Consider the following 16,704-nt stretch of genomic DNA (forward strand, 5'->3'; position numbering starts at 1 on the left):
CATCCAAGAAGGATGATGGAACCATCACTTTTTGGGCAGTAAATATGGTAGAGGACATTAGTGGGTAATGTATTCATGATTGCATATTTTTTAGGAATCAATGTACACACGGTAAAATCTCATTGTTCTTGATAAAGACTACCAACAATTCAAATGCAACAAGGCACCAAAAGCTATTTACTATTTCAACAAGAAATTAGTCGTCCAGGTTTAGAAATCTGCAAATGAATTTACAAATCAAAAATAGATAATTGGCACTCTCTCTTAAATGTCTTCATAATGCCCTGCGTGCGCAATCATATGACACAAGACTCATTTGGATGCGGCGTGTTCGTCCAGAGACCGCTAACAGAGTTTAATGAGCGTTATGATAATTTACAAAGTAAATGAAATAACTGAATTGAAGGGAGTGAACGAGTATCCATAGGATGAAAAAACCCCGACATACTCGCAACGCAACTCTAGGGGAAAAATCCCAGCCCTATGTACCACGTCCCTTAAAACCTGCTGGGCTCGGTTATCAAATGCCTAATGTTCGGGTAACTGACAATAAAGAGTCCAGATTGTTCTTGACATAGCAGTCTTTTGCATTTTCACTAGCCCAATGACCGTGGCGCTTGAATAAACGATATCCCTGCATTGGCTGCAGCAGAAGCACCACCACTTCGCAAACTATGAAAACTGATCTTGGATACATCTGTTATGTCCTTAAAAGGTTCCTTGACAATTTCTCTAGCTCTGGAGTAGGATAACCCGTGCTGTTGAACCTTCGTGGAACTTCTCGGAGGAGCCAGTGCACGACGCAAGGGAAGGTCTTCATCCAGCTTGATTTCGGCTGCGGTTAAGTGTCGCTCAAGAGCAGCAACAGGACAGGCATCTTTGTCTGTTCTAGCAATATTTATCCAGGCTTCTTCTCTTAGCTGATCTGTCTTTGAAGATTCTAGAAACAGAGCACAATGAGAAGAGTACAGACTAATGTCACAGGCACGCACGCTGCATATCTCACTGAAGTGCAGAAAACCAGCAAAACCAATCAAACATAATGCAAGAGTTCTACAACTAGCAACAGAACACTTCTCTTTAAGACTTTCTGCGAACTGCTGGAGCATCTCAGGTGTAATAGGTTCTTTCCTGTTCTTCGGCTCAGCTAAAACACGTTTGGATGCACCCATCATGAACTGGACAAAACAATGAGAGGACACTTTCTGAAAACCAGCTAACCCATGGACCCAATCCATAATGTAAACAGCGTTGTTGATAGGAGAAGCAGAAGAGGCACTTTGCAAAATTCCTTGTAAGTACATGGCAACATGGAAAGGATTAGCAGGCAAATAGTTGAGACCATTAGATTTAGCCCAGCATTTCCAGCTGTTAAAGGTACGTCCTAATCGTACCGCCAGCTTTGGAAGCGAAGACTGTCTGTTTAACATCCTAAGCTATACTTAGAAGATGAGGGGGGATGGAATCTTGAAAATCTTGCCACATAGGGGTCTGAAAAATATCTAAAGATAAAACAAACGTAAAACAATGATCGAATCAGAAATAAATCAACAAGAAAAAACGCAATTAAAGAAAGTCAAATCATTAAAATCAAGAAATCAAATTTATCTTGATAAACAAACCAATAACTCAAAGAAACGGACACAGAAGGTCCCTTAAGGGATACGGGCACAGATGATCCCTTCATGTACGGGTACAGATGGTCCCTTAACATACGGGCACAGATGGTCCCTTAACATACGGGCACAGATGGTCCCCTCATGTACCGGGAACAGAAGTTCCATTAACAAACAAGCAAAGATGGTCCTTAAGCAAACAAAGGGCCCCTGACAAATAAAAATAAAAATACACCAATCTGCTAGAGAAGCCAAGAACTCTATGTCTGAGAACAATGGAAAACGCACCTCGTCAAGATCACCTGAAAAGAGAGAAAAAACACAAAAACGAAAGAATAAAGTTGTGTTAGCGGTTGCGAAACGCCAAGATGAATAGATAACGTTGAGACCCCTTATTATACCACCAACAATTCCCATGATAGACATACCATCGGGAGAATATTTTCCCGCTAATTTTCAAAACGCAGAAAAGATCATCTCTCTCTTAAATGTCTTCATAATGCCCCGCGTGCGCAATCATATGACACAAGACCCATTAGGATATGGCGTGTTCGACCAGAGACCGCACGCTGCCCCCCAGATGCAAAGAAAGCATGCAAAAAAAAAAAGAGAAGCAATTAAATTTAATGAAAAAACGAATGAAGATGTAAAGTAATAAACAAGACTAAAGGACTTAACCTAAAGCTTAAGTCTTAAAGCTACAACTCGAAAGGAAAGGTCTTCATTACCAAAAATACTGTTACAAAAACCTGGGGTGAAGCACTCTTTAGAAGTTGGAATATCCATAAAACTAACAACAAAGTCTTTGAAATTAACACCATCAACTGTAAGCATTGGCCAAAAAGGGGCTGACAGCCAAAGCGGCACAATGTACCAAAAGCACGACAGTTTTTCATATGAAGAATTACTCTTGGAATAAGCGAAAAAGGCGGACAGACATAATTATTCTCTCCTTGCCAATTCAAAACAAAGCAATCAATATCCTCTGAATCAGGATTTCAAAATCTAGAGTTGAAGCGTGGAAGCTTATTATTCAAAAAATTGGCAAAATGATCCACAGTATGGGGACCCCAAACATTGTCAATAAATCTGAAAGAATCTAAAGGTAAACCCGAGGATCAAATAAGCGACTTAAATAATCTGCTTGACCATTTCGATTGCGAGGAATCCATTCCATTTCAATAGAAATCCCATTGTTAACACAAATATGATAAATATCTAGAGCCTCACTCTGCAAAAGGGTTTTCCCACTCCCACACGTTAAAATGCGCGGCACATTCTGATTATCAGTAAACCACTTGATTGATGAGCCTGATAATTTAGAAACAAGAGAAAGAAGGAAATATTTAACTGCCAAAATTTAGCGTAAAGTAGAACTTCCTGACATTTGGTCTACAGTCCAAGATCCAGACACTCTCTCTTTTCCACATTGGACCAGATAACCTCCAAAACCTGAATCACTAGCATCGGAATAAACGATACCAACTGTACTGGATTTTGGAGACATAAATTTACCATTAAGAAATCTTTCAAAATATGACTTTAAAAGAAAAATTAAAAGAGTACTTTTCGATATCCTGACCTCGGGAGACTCTTACCTTGATGTACGAAACATTATTCAAAAGGTAAAGTCTTCTTAAGATTTTATTGTATTTTCTTTTCTTTTTTAGAATGATAAGTATAGCCTTAATCGTATTATTCCAGATTTAGATCTATTAAGAATTTTTGTAAAATAAGATATCTCATGGCACTTTCTCTTAATGTGGTACTAATTAGCTCACAAACGTAATTTTATAATATATATTCTTGTACATTTATCTTCTTGATTTTCCTGTAAACTTGTCTACCTACTCTTTTTAGTCACGACATGACCCACGTAGATTAGCATCTGCTACCTGTGGGCATGTCCAATTTGTTAAAAATACCTATAAAATAAAGAACTGAACTGAACTGAACTGATTCAGAGAATTAACATTGGAAGACCAAAACAACAATTCTTCTCTAACCCCAGGGGAGATAGGAACGACCTGGTCCCAAAAAGATCTATTTCCAATTGCACAATAACAATGTCTTGTCATTAAACGAACAATGTTCCCAACTGCGGTTCCCATGGAGATAATTTGACCAACAATTGAATTGGCTGAAGCTGTATTGGCAAGGGATGACTTCAATTTATCCATTCTACGCTCGGAAACGTAGATCATTCCAGACTCGAAGTTCAAAATGTGTCCAAGGAAACAGACCTCGAGAAGAGGATTCCAATTAGATTTCTCCTCACTAATGGTGAAACCAGAGGCAATGACATCACCGCGAACAGATCGACTTGGCGCATACACTTGTTCAAGGGAATAGGCCCCCCCAATAGCATCATCCAGACAGAGACAAAACTGAGTAACCCTTGCCTCTCCAATGTTTGAGTAACTGCCTCATGACTTTAGAAAAATATAAGGCGCTGGAGATAGGCCAAAGGGCAACACTTTGAAGGCAAAATAACGAGATTTCCCCGATTCAAAGGACCATTTGAAAGACAAATATTTCACATGCTCTTTGCAAATATCTATATGATGATAGGCTGATTTTAAATCAAACGTAAAAGCATACGTTCCTTTGTCAAAAATTTGAAGAATGGTTCTTAGGTCTTCGTACTTGAAAGACTTTCTGACAACCATGGTATTTAAGTGCGAAAGATCCAAAATTAGATGCAACTTTCCGGAAGACTGAACGGCTACATGCAAAGGATTGCAAAACTCGGGGGGATTAGAAAGTTCTTTGATACACCCAAGGTCAAGGAGCTCCAAAATTGATTGGTTTACGAAATCACTATGTTTGTTTGTAGAGCCTCTGTTTTTGAAGGTAAAGCTAGTAGGGGCATTCTCAAAAAGAATTTTGTAGCCATTATCGATCACATCCAAAATAAAATCGAACAATTAATGCTGTGCCAAAAATCAATGCATGAGCACAGTTTGCCTTGAACAAAACTTGAATGTGAAAATTCCTCAAATTCAAAAGGATACTGCTCATTTTCCAGAAGTTCCTGTGTTAGAAGAACTTGTGCTTCTGGGGCAGCTATAGGCCCAATGTCCACGTTTACCACATCTAAAACAGAGGTCTTGAGATCTTGAGGAGTAGCGTCCTGGGGAGGGACGAAAATAAGGCAGAGACGGGAACGGAGAAGCAGAAGGCCAATTAGAACCAAGATTACGTCCGGAGGAAGATTGATCATTAGTCTTGGAAAGTTTCTTCTTCTTGTCCTGACTTGCTTTGGCTTTATCGGAGGCTCTTTTTTCAGCTTTCTTAATCTTTCTAGCGTTGCACCCATCATCAGCCAGCTCATCGTCTAAATATTCATTGATCGTCGCCCAACCGAATTCAGACTTATCAGCAAGCTTAATAAGTTTTTGTCTCTTATTTAAAAGGTCCGTACCTTCTTTTAAGGCTTCTTTTGCTCTTGCAGAATCCCCAGAATCTATTGCACGGATGGCTTTAGCGTTGGCTTTCAACACTTTGGAGTTGATTTTGAATTGCTGCTCATTACCCTTCTTTTTAAACTGATATGATCCTTCCTCCGCTTCGAACTTACAAGCCAAGTCTTCTTGCTGTTTAAGAATTGTCTCTTGAAGCCCACTAATTCTTTCGTTAACAGAAGAGAGGATAGCTTCTTTTTGAGAGTAGAGCAAAGTTTTCAAATCTTCGGACATCGCACAGTAAAATAGAGGAAAAATTAACAATATTGAGCAAGTGACTCTCAAGTTGTGTTAGCGGTTGCGAAACGCCAAGATGAATAGATAACCTTGACATCCCTTATTATACCACCAACAATTCCCATGATAGACGTACCATCGAGAGAATATTTTCCCGCTAATTTTCAAAACGCAGAAAAATTCATTTTGCGTTCGCCTAAACTTCGAAAATGTTAATTATTCATCGTAAATCAATCATGCCGATGCACAGACCTCAAACACCTCAATCAGGCTTTGGTTCTATTACATTATTACAAAAATTCACCCACCCCATTTGAAAATTCTGGATCCGCGCCTGTACTCCTATAATAATATGCACATATACTCGAAGTAAGTCCCCTCGGTGAGTCTTTGTAACTCTTTGGGCAAACTTTGTTTAAATGTTGTTTAAATAAATTAAATAAATTGATTATGAGCGACCCATTCACAGATCTTTGAAAGAACAGGTAAAAGGGAAATAGGCCGATTATTTTTTGCTTGTTCATGATCACCATCTTTGGGAATAGGCACAACTTCCGCTTTTTTCCAAGAAGAACAAAAAGTTGAGGAGTCAAGAGAGGAATTAACTATAAATGTAATTGCAGGAAGAATAGGTGCAATACAGTCTTTATTAACACGGATTGGAATGTTATCAATTCCTGAGGCTTTGATGGATGGCATTGACGCTATTATGCCTTTATTTCCTTACTGTCGGTACAACTAAAGGAAAACTGCTCACATATGGGATGTTGTCTAGGAGTGAAACAATGCGCGTGAAGATCATGACAATGCTCGTTAGCCAAGGATTTAATCTTGTTTACAGTGTTTTCAGGGAAATTAACCTGTCCACGAATATTTTACAAGTTTTTTTTCAATGGGATATCAAAAGGCCAAGTGGATGTTATGCATAATCAGGCAAGTTCCCAAATCGTCAAGTATCACCACAGAAGACAAGAACATCATTCTAGAACCTTACTCTACACAAAAAGTAGGTTCTGGAGGTAATTTTGAGAGTGGAAATCAAGTTCACGACAGATGGGAATAACAAACTCACGAGGCCGCATGGTATATTTAATTACGTTAACACAACAGACAGACCCTAACCTCATTTTGACACGAAAATGCTCTACTATTGCCCAAAAAACTATCCAGTTAAGCTCGCACATTACACAACATGATGAATATGTTTTGAAACAAACAAAATATTTGCTATTAGAAGCAAAACCCCTTCCTATTTCATTATGTGCGTGAAGACAGGAAACTCAATCGTGTCAAATTACCATACAAAATTGCAACAAAATAAATTTCAGGATCAAACCCTTTCCATGAATAATGAAGCACAAAATAGACGACAAGCTTTCTTTCAAATAATTCTGGGCTGTCACATTTCCAATTATTTTTTTACCTGAAGACTGTGCAGCGGAGTTGAGTACAAATAAATACAAATAGCCAGAAAACCATAAGTTATCAGAGAATTTTCCATTTGGTTTCAGTGTTCTACATAACAGCACACTGGGTAAAATATTAGACATACATCTCACTTTGATTTCGGCTTGACAGGCGATAGATTGTTGTCAAAGTCCATTACTCGTCGCTTTTAAAGTTCCAGTTATTTATTTTTCACCACCTGTCTTGTTTATCCAATTGACGTTCCATTCTTGAGTTCCATAAGGGTATATTTTGTTTAAAGATGCACTAAAACGCCATGCGTGTTACAATGACTTTGGACGCCATTGCAGGTTAATTAAATGTTCTCCTGTGTGCACCAGAGAAATATACGCATTACCCCAGCCCCCTCAAACCTAACAAAATACGCCCAGAAGACTCTATGCACAAAGACACCACTTAGCAGGGGAGTGACAGGCATCCGACTGGCAACCCAGTAACACTTGTCCTTATTTATCTTATGTAGAAAATACAGGCAAAAATAACCACATGTCGCAATATTTATGTTTCGTATTTCATTATTCTGGTGTAATAGTGTCAAATTATCTTATTTTTTCCTTATTAGTTAACTCTTGAAATGGTGGCATACCAATGGATAAGAACCCGTGAAAAACCGGTGAAAAATCATCTGACACAGAAACACCCTGTGAAAAAACCTGTGAATTTTGCAAGGGCTAAATTTTGTAGAAAAATCACAAAATTTAGAACCTGTGAATTTTAAGACCTGTGAAAAAACATGAAAAAACATGTGATCAAAATAGGAAGAAATTTCACTTTTAAAACCTGTGAATATTAACCTGTGAAGAAATTTTGCTGAAAGTATGCTCAAAAAACCTGTGAAAAAACCTGTGAATAAACTGTCATGAAATCTCACAAGTTAAACCTGTGAAAATTTAATTATAGTACACGTAACAATTAAACCAAGAAGAAGAAACTCAGTGTTTTGAAAAAGTAAAATCAAAGTGATAAGAACGATTACCATACCCAAATTTGTAATTAGCCAATCAGAAGCCAATACTACTGTCCTGATGTCCTACAAAATAGTCACTGACCTGATATCCCACGATATCATGGTCACTACGCTAATTCTGGCCTGAATTTGGGTATGGCAAATACCTAATTGTACCTTTTTGGTACACTTCGGCAGCATATCAGGCTTGTTTGGTCTCGCCATGGGTAAAAGTAGAAACCATTGGTTAGAAAGTTGACAGCTTCACAGTTAAAAATTGAACTTGGAAGCTTGCATAAATCAAACTTGCATAAATCAATATTTCATCCATCTGTACTTTTATTAAGGACAAAAATGAGCCAATCAATGTGCAAGAAATTATACAGTTATTGTAAAATTAATTATTCATGCTAAAACATACTTTGAATGTTATTTTTGCTAACGGCTTTGAAGCTATTTTATCAAAGGTAGTTTCAATGAAATCAATAATACTTTACTTGTTTTCTGAAGTCCTGAAAGCTGCATTTAATCTGCAATCTTTATTCAACACAGTTAAAAATGAACTGATCGTAATGCCTTTGCGCCAGCAAAGGAAAAGAAAAAAATCAACCACGCATTCCTCTCCAGCAAGAAGCCAAAATGCTACAAAGGGGTGATGCTCAAATATTGTCCCCATGATTTTCCTCTTTCATACTACTTAGATGTTGTTTGGGGTTTCTTCTGTAGTTTCCTGTGTTATGATTTGAAGTGCGCTCACCTCTGGATCCAGCAGTCTGGGTTCAAGGCCCTGGCCCACGACATTGTGTTGTGTTCTTGAGCAAGACAGTTTACGCTCACAGTGCCTGTCTTCACCCACATATATAAATGTGTGTTAGCGAATTTAATGCTGGGAGTAATTTTTGGCAAACTTGTGATGGACTAGCATGCCATCGATGGGGGAGTAGAAATACTCCTAGTCACCTTATCCTACTAAAACTACAGATAAGCGCTGGCCTGATAGACACTTGGCTTGTATGCAGACACTGACAGTTACAAATACATGCACCTGATGGACACTAAAAGTATATATCATAAACATTGGTGTTTTAAATGTTGTAACTCAATCCAGTTATCTATCTTAGCAGAATGGCCTTACTACACTGTTCTCCAGCAGTTTGAGGAAATAAGATCCAGCTGGAACATAACTCACAAGAGCTCTAGTAAGACAGGTGCAACTGTGTGAATGCTTTATATCATCTTCTTCAGTTGCTCTGAAAAGAACTATTTAAAGTCCACAATTTTTATGACAGACAGGCTAGTCGTGACATGCAGTTGAAGTCAGTGCTATTAACTTTGTTTGAATGGTTCTGAAAAGAGAAAAAAAAATGGTAGCAGTACACATTAACTGAGATCCAGGAACCACAGTTTGTCAGTATCAGGTGCTGTGACAAGTGGTTTGGAGAGCTTGCTGACTTCAACAACACTTCTTCCAGCAACAGTTGTGGTTGGAACATACCACAGCCTGCTCCTTGGATCTTGCTGAGGTCTGCCATAAAGGTTGACAACAGCAAAGTCATGGCATTGACCAGCAAAGGAATGCTGGAAGAAGTGTTGTACTCTTCCAAAGGAGGGTGTGGTGGCTCCTGCTACTTCCAAAGAAACAAAAGATGACTTTGTGTATGTTCCTTTCGTCTTCTCAGCCTCCAGCCCTTCTGCTCTCGATACCCAGGAAGCTCCCTTGCTTGCAATATGAATAAGGTGATACTTGTTCACACAAGCATCACCCCCTTGCAACATTTGGGCTTCTTCAAGGGAGGGGTGGTGGGATTCTGGTTGCCAGGAACACATGGGTGGAAAAGCAGACAACTTCCTGGCAATTCTGGCACGGTGTTTTTCGGCCGCATACATTGCTTCCAACGCGAGCAAACTTGGGGTACTTAGATCGGTACAATGCCATTAATTCTGCCAGTTCACCAAGGGTCAAAGAGTGGGTTTGCCCTTTGTCTCTTCTGACCATGCACACATCAGTGGTTCCAATGATGTCTTCTCCAGATGCAATCTCAGCATTATCATCGGTCATGTCATCTGAACATGACAGGTTTCAAGAGAGACATGTAAGTGCATTGTGGTAAATTTTCCATTGTGAAAAAATAATCTATTTAACTGATTATCCTGTTTGCATTTTGTGATTATCTGCAGATTGCATCCTGTGTCATGTTCTCAGCTACATCAGTGATGCTATATTTCAGAGCCATATTTTCATTGACATGGTGAGTAAAATTATTTCAATAGGATTAACTTAATCACATGTTTGAGATCAATACAACCTAATAATTATTGTGAGGTGAGTGGGTTCATTGTGAAGCCCACAATAGAGAGCATAAGTATGACCACACACATAAAAATACTTACCTGTCTGTGATGCATATAATTTTTGCTTTAGCAAGCAGAATTATAATTTTTAAGGTTAAAATAATAATTATCCAACAATCATGTGCATTTTTCAAGAGCCAACGTGTGTAAACAGAGTTATAATAACGGTAGCACAGTCCAGTACTGTTGATTTGGAGCTTGGCAGACTCGAACTGCCTCACACCAGCAACAAATTGAAGGTGCTGGTATAACCTCACATGTAACCTCTTCTCTCTTTTTAACCAGTCCCAGATGTGCAAAGAATTAGGACTACGCATTGCAGGTTGTCAGTTATCAGGTTGAATATAAGTATAAGCATTGAAAATTTAGTAAGAATGTTAACAATATTAGAAATTAAAAAATTATTTTAAGAGGTTAGATGTTTCTTGCTAAATTTAACAAGTCGAAAGTGGTTCAGTGTTGTCTGTACTCTTATCGACAATGATATTCGTCATCACAGTTGTCAAAATGTTGTGGATCCACTCGGCTGCGTGAGTCCATAACTGTGTAGAGACAATGCTGAACCACTTTCTATTTGTTTTTTACCACAATGTTCAACGCCAAAGAAAGTTTTTATACCAGAGTGTGACCAAAATCATGACACGAAGAAAGAGCAAGCGTTGTCTATAACTTTCTCACGATATGATTGGTTTATTTCCCAAAATGGGCGTTACTCATTGGCTATTACATTGCGTGAAAATTTGACGCGAGCACGAGGCGAACAGCATTGTGTAGACTCTTATCGACAACTGCAAATTAGCCAAGCAATTGTGGTAAAATGGTAAATGCTTCTTCTTGTAGATTCCTTTTTTAGGTTTTGTTCAATATTCTGCTGAGGGAAAAAGTTCATTGATTGTGATTAAGAATAATTACATGTATTGAAACCTAATATCACCTGCAAAGGCCTCAATTTCAATTACACGGTATGTTTCCATGACATTTGCTTCAGGGTATCTCCTACTAGTGACCCTCCTAGCTATCCACGAATTAAACCTTTACCAGTGAGGAGACAAGAACACATCGTAAGAAAGTGGCTAGTTTGTATTTTTTTTCAGCAAAGTGAAAAAATAAATTATGCTTTGATGCCATGAACATCAGTCATACAAATGATTTATAAACACATTTGAAAATTGTTCTGCATTGGTCAAGATAACATTTCCTGTTACTCTCTGTTACCATTCAGTAATTTGTATATATGTATTTCTATGTAGTATGTATATAGTTAAATTTTGAAGGCTATACTCCAGACTCAAAGCGAAAGTGAGGTTTGAATGAAGAGAATTGCAATTATTATAAAAAGATTATTGTTTATTAGGCTATATGTAGTAAGACACTTAAGTCCGTTTCAGAGTACAAAGTCATTAAGTAAAGTCCCAAAATATCTAAGTATCTAAACACTAAGTAAACGCTATTTGCAAGTCAACGTACTCAGGCTAACGAGTGCTACATAGGCTTACCAGTGTACCCTTTAGTTAATCCCAGTGCTATTTAGGCCAATTTTGCAGAGTTTTCTTAATTTTGGGATGACAAGGGATCCATCAATTGAAGTTGGTATAAATAAACCATTTACGATAGAAACGTTAACTGCATGTTGTCTAACCTAAAATGGCTGCTACTTGTACTAACCACCGTAATATATATTAGGGCAAACAAATAGTTACTTAGCTTAGCTGGAAGGCTCTGATAATTGCTCGCTCCCATTTCGTGCAAGCTGCCTTAGATGAGTTCACCCACCTTTCATATGGAAACATCCACATTCCTTAAACAGGACCAGTGACCCGTTTGCCTTCAACGTGGTGAAGAAGATGAAGAGATATATCCTAGGGAGAAAAGGATGGAAAATAATTTCTATTAACCTTCGTGTTAAATTGAGAAATGTTAATTACTTAATTGAAAGGTACTTTTGGAGGAAATTAAAAGATCACAAGATAAATTTATGGTAAAGGTTCTTTCATATCCCACTAAATATGGCTAACAAAATTGTGGGTCAAATTTATTCAAACTTATGTCCCTGGAAACTTTATTCAGTTCCTTGACAACATGTAGGCAATAAGACCCAAAGATGTAAGAGTCTACAGAAGACTAAAGCAGCACAATTATTGAGGGATGCCGGCATATTTTATTGAAAGCTGGTCAACAATATTTGGTTTCATAATATAGATAGGACCCTGCACACACTCTGATTAGTCGAAAACCCACGTTTTATTTGAGTATAAAACATAGGAAAAGTGTGTTTTACTATTTTTTCCCACATTACCTCTATATCATCTTGAGTAATCTAGAGAACACTCAAGAACTGTAGGAAACACTCACCTGTAATTCATGTTTTCTACATTTCCCTCGTGTTCTCAAATGTCTGTCATGTTGTATCACAGCGTAATGCATGGCTTAGGATTCTTTATTTGTTAAATACATAAATTATACCACTGATCCTTAAATAAAAATGGTACCTGTATGACGCAAGGGAAATCTCTCTCCATAAGGGCCATTGCCTCATTGAGCTCGAGATCCAGGCTGTCAAGGTTTGGCACTGACTGTTCCTCTCTCAAAAACATGCTTAGAGCATCTAGGAACCTGCAAAGAGTGGCTTCTTGGGGCTGTGGCAGTAGACCAAGGATGCAGTATTTGAATATGTTGCTCTTAAGAAACTGTCCCAACAAAATGTGCAAGAGGTTATTTGTTTACAACACTTATGTGTGGACATCTGGAACGCTAAATATATGTTTCATTATACAGGGAGAGTTTAAAAGTGCCAGTACATGCATATGGTTTCCAGATGATAATGTACTCCATGTTTAGACATTGGCCTAGCTACAATCTTGGACAAAATTGTTAAGAAAACTCTGCTTTTGGACTAAACTCCGATCACAAGTATAAAAAATAAGCTCTCTTTTTGCTTCCACCCCCCCTGATCAATGTTGCTAGACGAAACAAAGCATTTCGAACCTGGCATGTCGTCATGGTATTTGATTGACCATTAGAGTTAATTAACCCTAATAAAGAAAAACAATGTTACGTCATCATTGAGGTTCATTATCAAAACAACTGGAAATGGTACATAGAAGGCATGTTGACGACGCTTTAGGAGCGTATATTTTATTACAGGTGCAAGATCATAACGACAAAGCTAAAGATGTTGCTGAGGAAGTAGGAGTTTCATTGGCAACAATCTGTAGGATCAAGAAAGGTGTCCAAGGCCTTAAAAGGGAAGTTGTCACGCTATTCGTTGGTGTGACCCATACGATAAACTAGATGGACCCTTCTTTGAAAAATTTGTCGGAGAACAGTTCCCTAAACTTTTTGGGAAAGCCAACAAGAATGTGGTATAACAGGAGCAAACTAGTAATAGAGCAAATTACTTCCGGTTGCAAGAAACGTCACTTCCTGTTTGTAAACTGTGCGTCTTCGAATACGAATTGTCACGAATTTTAAGTATAACTACAAGGCATTATATTTATTTCCCCAACTGTTTTCTCAAGGCGTTACTAATAAGTATAAACTATGCACAAAATCAATGAGATTTCTACATTTCTTACAAAAAGTGATGCATTTCAACGGTTAACACACCGGCTGGCTAAAAACAGACTGGTCATGAAAAATATTTCAAATCTGTTCAAATCATGTTAATCGAACAAAATTTCTCATTCCTTTGCCGTAAATCTATGTCAGTTAAAGAACACACAAAATTAATCGTTGTTAACCGTGCAATTTCCTTGTTGTGTGTAATCTTACATAAATATATCTGCGATAATTTCATATCTGTATATACATATTGATCAGTGTAAACCAAAGTGGGCAAAAAGAGCTAGGGCAAGGCCGACTGGTTTTGATATAACTCCTTCATATTGTCCCCGTTATAGGATTCAGTAGGCCTCTTACTTCTTACTAATCGTACTAATGCATGAATTCAATGATGTAAAAGAACAGCAATTCGCAGTGCAGTAAAGTAAAGTAAAGTAAACAGAACCCTATGTTATGTAAACAATTCACGTACATGGCTAATAATACACTGCTGTAACAATGTTTGTTTCACGCAATGTTATTGTATGCTATGAGAAGACGGGGTTTACATACTATAAACATATAAGAGTGTTCACACTCTCATATAGACAGATATTTGATAGTTTATACCAAATACAACCTTGGACAAAATTGTCGAGAAAACTCTGCTTTTGTACTAAACTCCGATCACAAGTATAAAAAATAAGCTCTCTTTTTGCCCCCACCCCCCCTGATCAATGTTGCTAGACGAAACAAAGCATTTCGAACCTGGGCTTATCAACATTGGTTGTAGGGGGGAGGGGGATCGCTAATAATGTGCGATATTGAGGACGTAGTGCGCAAAATAACCCCTGTTTTCAATATTCTCAAGCCTTTTTGTCCAAGATTGTAGATTTATCAAAAAGTTGCAATTATACTCAGCAGTTAAATCAAAGAATCACAACAGTGAAATCAGTGAAATCAATACTGGTTGGGAATACAGTGCATGCCACTCAAAGCCTGTGCACTACAAGTGCTAGTTGATGGCCCATAGGAAGCATTATATTAAAATATAATGCTTCCTATGACTAAAGATTTATTTTGTTTCTTGTACAACTTCGCATGCCAGTAATATGAAATTATAAACTTCCATTCCACAACTTTCCAGGTCTTACATGACCCATAGAAACGCTGCACAGGACAAGTCATTGGCAGGGGGAATTTATTTTGGCATGCAGCTATCACTATACTGGGTTAAGGTTTTAACATACTAACAAGCGTATGTATCATTCCTTTTTGTTTTTAAGTAATGATATATAATTAAACGAAAATCTGCTGTGTTATATGTTGTGCATTAATTGGATGTGAGCATCACACCTTTATTCTGCTTCTTCTTTTTTCTCTTTGGAGCTCCCTCAGCCCCCATTTTCGCTGTTCGTTTCTGTCCTGGTGTATCTGAATCAAAATATGATAACTAAATACAACTAAAGAGCATGAACCCATCTTTTTTCCAACAAAAATTCAAACAGCCAAGATGTTCAGCTGCCTAACAAATCAGTATAATTTCAGAGCTGAACAAAGAGTTTCCAGCAATCTGACTGGTTGAGTGACTTCTTATATGGCATTATTTTCACCGCTCCAGGCGGTGAATATAACAATTCTCAGCTGGGTTAGTAAGCTTGCCACCTTTGCCATCCAGGCAAGTAAACATGGCAGACAGTTGCTGAATTAATTCTTCATTTATTTGGAAGACATCATTCCAACTTCATGATATTTGTACATTTGAAAAGACGGAGAATTTTCAAAATGACTGCTATTGCCCTGGGACCAAAAATCCTTTCAAGAACTCATATTCAAGACATCACGAAGAATCATAAACACAGTTGTTGTGTTGATCGCCAGCAGGTCAGATCAATTGACCAAACTTATTTCTCTTCAAACTATTTAAACTACTCATTCTTAGATGATGATGACAACTGTGAATGAAGTCAACAGTGATAAAACAAAGGTACCGGATGAATTTATTTTTCGTAGTGTTTCGCTTGTTTGTTTTACTGCCCAACTTGATGTGTAAATTGATTAACATACAAGTTCATTATTAAGCGTACTGTTGCATACGTGTATGCAAAGGAGCCATTATTGCGTTTCTTTTAATGTTTTAGTACTTAATTCTCTTTGTTCAGCTCTGTAGCAACAATGGAAGGAGTAGCAGCAGAAGTACTGTAGCAGTAGAAGCAGCAGTGGTTAATGCAAGTTTCACTGTAATGGTACTGTTAAACAATTATTTCCTGAGGGAAAAGTGAGCATTGGTTAATATTCACCAATGTTCATTTCGCCTTCCGCAAATAATTGTTTAACAGTACCATTACAGTGAAACTTGTATTAACCACTGCTGCTGCCGCTGCTGCTGCTGCTGCTCCTTCCATTGTTGCTACTGCTAATGTTACTGCACTGAGTTTTTGTTAAAATATGTGCAACATACTGTCATGAAAACTAAACTTAAATAATTTCAAAATCCTACAAATATGTTTGTCCATACCTTTTACTGTCTGCACATCACGATACCATTCTCTCCGCCCAAACTCTTCCTCTTCAATGAGCACCTGGCTGATATTGGCATTACCTGATAGCAGCCCCACCAGAGTCAGCATTGGTGATGGTGATGGTGTGCATTGCATCAGGGTGTACTAGTGTGGTGTGGTCATGATTTGGCAGCCTCATGAAAGCATACCTACCTTTGCACCCATATGACTTGGCAAGAAATGCCCTTTCTGTATTACATTTGGCTTGACCATAAATTGCATGTTTCTCTACACGGGTTTGGAAGATGTGCATGATTTGCTTTCCCCCATTCTCCATGGAAACCTTTCGACATCATTGTGGAGAGCATGGTCATTGGGGAAGAAAGATCTGTTCTCCATGTTGTGAAGGTGCTTACAATAAACACGTATAAGGAGAGAGGAATAATTGTCATCAAATACACATAGAAAATAGGAATATCAAAGTATTTGCCCCAACATGCAGGAAGTAAACTTAAGATAAATTCATGAAGTAACTAGTAGGGGAGGGGGCTGCCTCAACTTCAGGTTCTGCAGCAACTTTT

Source organism: Montipora capricornis, chromosome 3, assembly GCF_036669925.1.
Source record: "Montipora capricornis isolate CH-2021 chromosome 3, ASM3666992v2, whole genome shotgun sequence".
Classification (NCBI taxonomy): Eukaryota; Metazoa; Cnidaria; class Anthozoa; order Scleractinia; family Acroporidae; genus Montipora; species Montipora capricornis.